The 8,203-nt window shown below is 58.7% G+C and overlaps 1 protein-coding gene across 4 annotated transcripts in view; it reads left to right on the top strand.

The window, feature by feature from the left end:
* Positions 1-238: 238 nt before the first annotated feature.
* Positions 239-8,203, top strand: part of PLXNA1 (plexin A1) — a 115,624-nt gene continuing 107,659 nt past the window's right edge. For 2 of the 4 annotated variants that reach the window (XM_041425561.1, XM_041425557.1), the window contains exon 1: positions 239-413. The gene's annotated coding sequence lies outside the window, so the exon portion shown is untranslated. Of the gene's footprint in view, positions 463-6,313; positions 6,447-8,203 lie in introns of those variants that run through there. The other 2 variants (XM_041425559.1, XM_041425558.1) reach the window with 2 other exon arrangements.

Raw genomic sequence — 8,203 nt, 5'->3', positions numbered from 1 at the left:
CCTGGAGAACGCAGTCCTGCCGTGGGGTGCAGGAGAGCGGCTGGCGGGGCCGCTGGGAGGGTGCAGGCCGCACCTTGCCCCGCAGCCCCCGCTATCGCCTCCGCCCGGGGGCCGCTGTCCGTCCGTCCGTCCGTCCGTCCCCTCGCGGCATCGCCCCTTTAAGGGCGGGCGGGGAGGCCCCGCCCACCTCTGCTCGCCCCGCTTCATGCGGGGCAGCGGCGGCGGCGAGAGCCGGGCGGGCGCGGAGCCCCGGGCGGCGGCGGCGGCGGGGGGAGGCGGGCGCGGAGGAGGAGGAGGAGGGGACGGAGGAGAAGGAGGCAGTGGCGGCGGAGAAGGCGGCGGCGGCCCGGCGGGCGGCTCGGTGTGGAATGCAATTATGGCTGGCACGGCGGAGGCGAGCGGGGACCGGAGCCGTGAGTAACCCGGCTGCAACTTTCGGGCGCGGCGCGATGAGCCCGATCGGTCGGTTCGTTACAAATAATGCGGATTTGGCTTTATTGCTCCCCTAAAAAATTTGGCTTTATTGCCAGCGCGGCGACGGCGCGGGGCTGGCCCGGGCAGGGCACGGCGGCCCCGTCGGGGGGCGCGGAGGGGCCGCGGCGGCCGGGCAGGGCTGGGCCGGGCAGGGCCGGCGCCGCGCTGCTGCCGCCGGGACCAGCCCGCATTGCGCCCCGCGGCTCCGGGAGCCGCCTCCCGCGGGGGGACAAAACCGCGCCGGGACCGAGCCTCTTTCTTTATCCGCCGCACGCCCCGCGTGGGTCTCGCAGCGGTGTGTGCCGGGGACCGGGCAGGTACGGGCTGGACGGGCTGAGGGCCGCCTCCCATCTCGGAGCTGCTCGGGCCGGGGCGCTCCCGCGGGGAGCCGGTGCCAGCGGTGCCTCCCTACCCGCCGTAGCGGCGGGGCTCGGCCACCTCCCTGCTCCCCTCCCTCCCCGCTGCACCCTCCCGCCCCGGCTCTCGGCGGCGTTTGCTGCCCAGCCGGGTCCGGCACTGCCGGGGACGTGAACCGGGCTCAACCCTTCCGTGCTCGCCGCTTTGGATCACGCATCGCTCGGGCCGGGGCGCTCCCGCGGGGAGCCCGTGCCAGCGGTGCCTCCCTACCCGCTGTAGCGGCGGGGCTCGGCCGCCTCCCTGCTCCCCTCCCTCCCGCCCCGGCTCTCGGCGGCGTTTGCTGCCCAGCCGGGTCCGGCACTGCCGGGGACGTGAACCGGGCTCAACCCTTCCGTGCTCGCCGCTTTGGATCACGCATCTGCCCTGCCCTGCAACCCCGCTGCCATCCCCGCATCGTGCTGCCCCGCATCCTCGCTGTCATCGCCGTGTCCGCTCTGCCCCGTATCCCCGCTGCCATCCCCGCATTGTGCTATCCCGTATCCATTCACGTATTCTCGCTGCTTTACATCTCCGCATCCCGCCGGGGCGCGGTGAGCGGCATCCGGGCTGGGCTCGTCCTGGAGCCCACAGCGCCGCCGTTCCCTCCGCGCTCCCCGTTCCCCAGCCGCTGGCGGGGAGGTGCCGTGGGCGCCCTGCGGGATGGGATGGGATGGGATGGGATGGGATGGGATAGGGTGAGATGGCTGCCGTCGCCCTCGCTATGATTGTTACTATTGTGATCGCGCTGTAGTTTGGCAGCGCAGCGCCGGGCACCTCCGAGCGAGGCGTGGGAGGCTGCGGTACCTGTGTGCGGGGCTGCGCCGGTGCGCGCCTCCCGCCGCCGCTGTGAACGTGGAAGGTGGCGAATAAAGCCGGCTGCGCGCTCCGTGTCCCTCAGCCCCTTCCCATTCCTGCCCAGCGAACGCACACGGCAGCTCCGGCGTGCGATCGGGGAGGGATTTGCAAAATCTCTGTGGCATGCTGAAATAAATCCCGGAATCCCGCAATCGCCTTCTCCTCCCTTGTCTTCCTTAGGGGAAGATTCTTCCTTCTGCCTCTGGCCGAGCGCCGGGGTAGGGGGAGCCAGGGGAGGGGGGCTGGTGTGTAAACAGGGCTTAACATGAAGGTCACTGGTTAAAGACGAGACGGATGGGAGAGAAAAGACAGGCATTAACCTCACTTGTTAGCTCCCCCCTGGCTCCTGCTTGGGGAGGACAAAACAAAAGCAGAACCTGCTAACGGGGGGAATGAATATTCATGATCCTTCTCGTATGCTCCGGGACACGGAGGGGAGAAAAGTTGGGCAGATGAGCCGCCTCCCGAAGCTGCTTTTCCTCCAGCTTGCGAGAAAATCCTTTTTTGCTGAACGAGAGCGGTGTCGGGGGGGATTATCAGCCTTTTGCTAGATTTCTTTTTTAAATTTTTTAATTTTTATTTTCTTTCGTGTGCGGTTGCAAGAATTAAAAAGAAAGGAGGAAAAAAAAAAAAAAAGAGGAGCTGAGGCTATTGACTACATCAAAGGTTATCCATTTGAAAACACCATTTTCCTCTGAACAGCGGCTAATTGCTTCCTGAACAATCCCAGGGTCTTTTGTAAATACTCAGTGGGTAAAATGAGTGACTCGATGTCTCTCTCTTAAGACACTGGTGACCGAACAGGGCGGAAAGGTGGAGAAGCCAAGGAAAAGCAGTGAGGCAGATGCCTCTGGGAGGATGCATGGATAATTTCTTAAGTGGCTGCACGGAGGGAAGGTTTTTTTCTTCTTCCCGCTCGCCGCCGAGTGATCTGCTGGTGCCGGTGGATGCCGGTGCCGGCAGCGGTGTGGCGACACGGGGCTGTAAGGAAGGCTGGTAAGGAAGTTTGGATTCAAAATACCCGATCATGCGTGTGATCTGGTGCTCCCCATCCGCCTGTGGCTTTGGCTGCCGGTGCCGCTCTCCGAGAGAGACGAGCCTGGATGCGCTCGCTGCTCTCGAGGGGCTGCGGGGAGGCAGCGCCGGGGGCTGGCTGGCTCCTGCTCCCTTGGGTGGCTGGGCTTTCTGCAGCTGCTACCCTGAAGATTAAAGTTTTGGCGACGTTGCTTTTGTTAGCACGGCGATAGAGGCGTCGGGGAGAGTTTTCCCCTCTTGGCGTATTTTTTTTTAAACAGAAGCATCAGATTTGGAGCAGAGCGCAGGCATCTGCCTTCGTGCGCGCTCGGGCTGTGCACGGAGCTGCGGAGCAGAGCCCTTGTGCTCCGTCACACAAAGCCCTTTCCCCGAGCGAGGCAGTGCCCTGCGAGAGATAAACAAACTCCTCCGAACTCGGCTGCAGACGGGGCCGAGGGCCGTGCTTCAGCGGGGCTTTGCGCAGCCGAAATGCAGAGGGTAATAAAGCGGCGCTGCTGCGTGCTGCCAGGGCTGCTCCCCTCCTCCATGGCGGCGGCAGCCGGGGCTGGCCCCTGCCCCGCTCCCTGCGTGCCCGTGTCACGCCGGGCCGCTCATTTCCGTGGGCTCGCTGCGTTTGACTTCTGCCGAACAAAGCGGAGGATCTGGCCCTGGGATCGGAGTTAATGAAGGAGGCTCGGATGTGTTTATTCTCCGGGCTGAGTGTGGGTCAGGGCCTTTGTTGCTGCCTGCCTCGCTGCTGGCTGCAGCGCTCTGCCGCGGGAGCCGGACCAGCCCTGAGCCGGCAGCTCCCGAGCAGCGGAGACCGGCTCTGCCGTGCTGGCGACAGCGGCTCCTGCAAACCGGGGAGCACTACCCGTCTCGGGCTTCTGCTGAGTCCCACTGGGCTTTGTTGTAATTGCCTTTCTGTAGGGTGTTCTGCTGCCTTGGTCATTTGTGTCTTCAATGAGGAGGCAGTCGTGGTTTTTGGCACCTCTGGCTCAATGGAAGGGGAGTCTTGAAAGAGCCAGGACGGCAGAGGTGCTGCCATGTCTCTGTGCAGTGACAGGAGGGTGGGCATGGGTCACCCCAATGCCCATAATGCCATCCTCATTGCCTGCAAGCTGGAGTTTTTCATTGATCTGAACTGGTGGAATGCATGTATTGAGAACTTAGATTGTTGTTGTCTCTGATCCATTAATGTCTCCTTCAAGTTTGTGTTCTGTGTAGAAGAAACTAGTGATTAGAGGGTTCCTGGCCAGGGTTTGACCAGTGAATGGCTTGGTGATGTAGCATGTGTGTAGAGGAAGGCCCAAAGGCCAGGAATTATGAGTGATCTGGAGCTTGGTTCAGCATGTACTATGACTCCTTAACTATCCTGAGTTTGGATTGGGGCCCCTTTTCCCAGCAAGGTGCTGAGTGCAATGGCTTCATGCAAAATGAGGAGGAGCAAGTGTTTGCCACCATCCCCTGGCGAGGTGGCTGGTTTGGCTTTAGAGTGGAGACAACCAGCTTCTTCTCTGGCTGTACCTGGGAAGTGTTCCATGCAGTGCTCTGGGGAACATCCCATCACAGATACGTGGTACTTGGTGAGAATGTGTGTGCTCTGACACCGTCCCTGACCCACAGCCTCATCCATGCCCCCCTTAGCCTTCCCCAGGGTGCAGCTGTGTAGATACCCCAGCATGGTCTGCCTGCTACGCTTGGAAGTCACAAACATCTTGTGCATCATGGAGGAGAAAAGCTGCAGACAATAAATAAATTTTGGTAGTTTCAGTGCCAGGCATGGGCAGTCCTGGCTCTTCTGCCCTGCACTTGCCTTGTGGTGTATCAAGCCCACACCTTCCCATGGATTTGTCAGAGCGTGGCCAGACACAGGAAGGTGTCCTTGTTTGTCTTGCTTCCCTGAGCACTCTGTGGCTGCCTCCAGCCCTTGTTCCAGGTGGAAGCTTCCATTAAAAAACCTGAATGAAAAACATCTCAAAGTTTATTTTCCCTTTAGCCAAGGCTTGGCACACCTCCTCTTTGTTGCTGGTGTGCCGAGATGAGTCTGGAAGAAAACTCCACATACAGGTCATCAGGCTCGCGTTCCATAAACACTTTTGCTCCTTTCTTCTCTGAATTTGCCTTGCATGGTGCAAGATGGACTGTTTTGGGTGATTCCTCTGTCCCCATGGTGTCTTGGTGTAATGAGAGCCAAATCCACCCCTGACCCTGTGCCCAGCTGTGCTGGCGTGTACTGTCCCCATGGTGTCTTGGTGTAATGAGAGCCAAATCCACCCCTGTCCTGTGCCCAGCTGTGCTGGCCTGTGCCTGGGGCCAGAGACCCTCGTGAGTTGCCTGAAGCACAGAGATTTTTTTATTGCTGGGGTCAGCTCAGGGCCTGGTGTGAGCCAGGGTGCGATATCCTCTTTGCTCCTTGAGCTGAGATTGTGAGGGATTTTGCTGGAGAAAGTGCCCGAGGTGAGAACGTGCCAGGGGTGCCAGAGACAGGCTGTGTGGCTCTGGGGGACATGCTGTGCAGGGACCATCTCTTCCTCATCTCTCCTCCTCCCCACCAGCAGCCTGCAGATCAGCCCTGGGGCTCGCTGCCCACCTCCTCATCCCGAGCATCCCGCAATTTGCCAGCCACATTGGCACAGAGACCCGGCAGCGCTGGTAATCCAATTTGGGCAGTTTAGCTGCACTTTGCTCTCCGTGCTGCTGGCCGGAGCTTGGGAGCTTTAATCCGGCTAATGACCCCAGCTTGAGTAACAGGGCCATTCTCTTGATTCAGTTTTCCTTTCTGTCGCGATGGCGAAGGGCTGAGGCTGCTCCTGAGTCCTGACCGTGGTATCAGGGACGGTTTCCAGGTACAGGTATGTGTAGGGACTGGAGGGTGAGGGCAGCGTGGAGGGACACTGCAATCTCTGCTTTCTCTTTGTGAGATTTCTCCTTCCCTCTTGCTGTTTTTTTTCTTCTCCCCCTCTCTTTCTGGTAAAGATAAGCCCTTCTTCCGGAGTTATTTTGCAACATAGTATTATTTTCAGGAAGGCAAAGCCAAGAAAAATAAAAGTGTCTCTCTTCCTTGGGTTGCCTACTGTTTAATGTACAAAATACAGGGGTGGTAATTGCATTAAAACATGTATAATTATACTGGAGGGAGGAAAAAAAATTCCTGCTAATTGCACATGTGTTTTGAACTGATAAATGTTGAGTGACTCTTCATGTTTTCTTGGGAGTACGGAGGAGCAGAGATGCAGTCTGGCATGTGAGGGATTGAGAGCAGGGATGGTTTCCCAAAATTATTGGGAAGCTTGGATGCTCTGAGCACCTCTGGGGTAGTGTCAGTTCGAGGGCCCGATCCTTTGCAGATCCACCTCCCCATCCAGGCAGGTCTTGGTGTCATTGTAGGAGCCCTGTGAGTCCCTTCGCTTTATGTGTTTAGTTAAACAACTGTTAGTCTGTCAAAATATTCAGGCTCTCTCACAGAACTAAATTCCTGGCAAGAGAAGACGCAAATTCCTGTATTAGGGGGAGAAATTTCCTGTGTGTGTGGCCCCACATCCACGGGCTGTTCCTCCACTCTAGCAGGGCGCTGGAATGAGCGGGTGCTGCTGAGGGGCAGGGGGGAGGAAGGATGGGTCACACTGGTTTCAAGTGGCACGATGTAAAAACCACATTTCCTCCTGCGAGTGCCGACCCCGTCAGAGCTGCCGATAACATCGCAGGTAATTATAATGGCAGTAAGTTGTTTGCTTTGTGCATGCGGCCGGGCTTTGTGTATGGGCAGTTGCTTCGCTCTTCCTGTTCAGACTGTTAGTTTCAACAGGGGAAGAGGAAAACCCAAAAATATTTTAGGAGGAGTTTAAAAATAATCTTGGAGCTTGGCTGGTGGGCAGGATGTTTCGCAGGATCGTGTTCCCTGCTGGTCCGTGTCCAGCTTTGTGGCCCTCGGAAGGCTTTGCTGGATAGTGTTAAGTCCTGCATTGTCATTTTGGCCAGCCTGAGGACTGCTGTTGGGTTCTGGGAGCTGGAGTGCGATGGGAGTCTGCCCTGGGATTTGACGTTTGCACTGGGTAGATCTGGCTGCCCTGTAGCAGAGCAGTGTCAGAGCCGGGGTGTGAGCCCCACTTACAGCTGCCACGGCCTCTGTAAAACATTTCTATCTGTTCCCCAGCGTCGCATTCCCTCCACCCCCATCTGCTTCTCCATGGTTTTTATTCCTACAAGTGTTGGCATGCTGGAAGGGTCCCTGCCTGCCCGCTGCTGCTTATCTCCGTGTCCGGCTCCTGGATGGCTGCTTCCTTTCTGGAGTCAAGGGGGGCCTCTGCCCTCTCTGCCGGGACCAGAATCGGCCCGATGAGCCCTGCTGAAGTCAAGAACCTGTTTTTCAGGCTGATGTCATCGGGAAGAAATGGGGGAGGAGGAAGGCAGGAAAGCAGCGCCGTTTCCGAAGGAGAGCCGCTGCCGAGCCCCATGACGCTGACAGCAGCCTGGCTTCCAGGGCTCCCGCTGTTATTCCTTATCAGCACGGCCGAGGTGCCCGTGGGGCGCTGGCACATGCGGGAGAGGTCCCGTTCTGCACGGCCCCTGCGTGGGAGAGGGCTGGGAGGGAGGGATGCGACGGTGCCAGGGGAGTGCGCCAGCTCCCAGCACAGCAGGACCTCTTGGCCCACTGGCTGTGCCTTGTAAGGCTCCCTGGCCTTCCGTGGGGGTGGTGGCACTTGCTGGAGCTGCTGTCCAGCCACCTTCATTAGCAGAAAGTGTGTTTTTGGCAGAGGTGCTTGGACAGCCCTCCCAGCACAGGCGAGCAGCTGCCTCTCGGTTTTGCACTGAAGGAGCCGGTCCATGATGCTGATGCCTGTTGGAATGTCAGCTCCTCGTGCGTGGCATCAGGCCATAGTAGCAGGGTGATGCCTGTGTCTAACGTGGCTTGGGGCTGCAGCTGGGATCTGCAGGAAGAGGAGCTCTGCCCTCCCTCCCAGCCAGCAGCTCATGGCTGCACCCATGCTTTGAAGTGTGCTTTGCCCAGGTCCTGTGGGTGAGACCCCCTTGCTGTGGAAATTGGGGTGCGGTGTGTTGTGTTGGCACTGCCCATGGGGAAGCAGATTGTGGGCACAGCCACTGCTGTGGCACCTCCCTGTTAATATCAGATGCTCTTTGCCCATGGTGAATGTGAATGAAGCTTCTTTTGGACTCTCAGAACAGTTTTCCCTGTGGTGGAATTGCTGTGAGGGGACTTCTGGGCTTTTCCTCTTCCTGTCTCTGCCTGTCCCATTGCCAGGTGAGGGTCTGCTCTCTCTCTGGATGTCTCACTTCTCCTGGGTCAGCTTCACCTTGGGAAAATAAAACATGGAGCTGTGCTGATCTGGAAACTCCACAGGGGAAGCAGAGCCAGGAGCTGAACTGTTTCCAGCTGTGGTTCTTGGGGCAGCATAACTGAAACAGCAGAGGGGGAAGGACGGGAGGATAATAGGGGGAAGGA

This window comes from Onychostruthus taczanowskii, unplaced genomic scaffold (genome assembly GCF_017590055.1).
Source record: "Onychostruthus taczanowskii isolate IOZ18803 unplaced genomic scaffold, ASM1759005v1 scaffold9, whole genome shotgun sequence".
Taxonomy (NCBI): domain Eukaryota; kingdom Metazoa; phylum Chordata; class Aves; order Passeriformes; family Passeridae; genus Onychostruthus; species Onychostruthus taczanowskii.
Note: the sequence above shows the minus strand (reverse complement) of the source record. Positions and strands in the feature narration are given on the sequence as shown.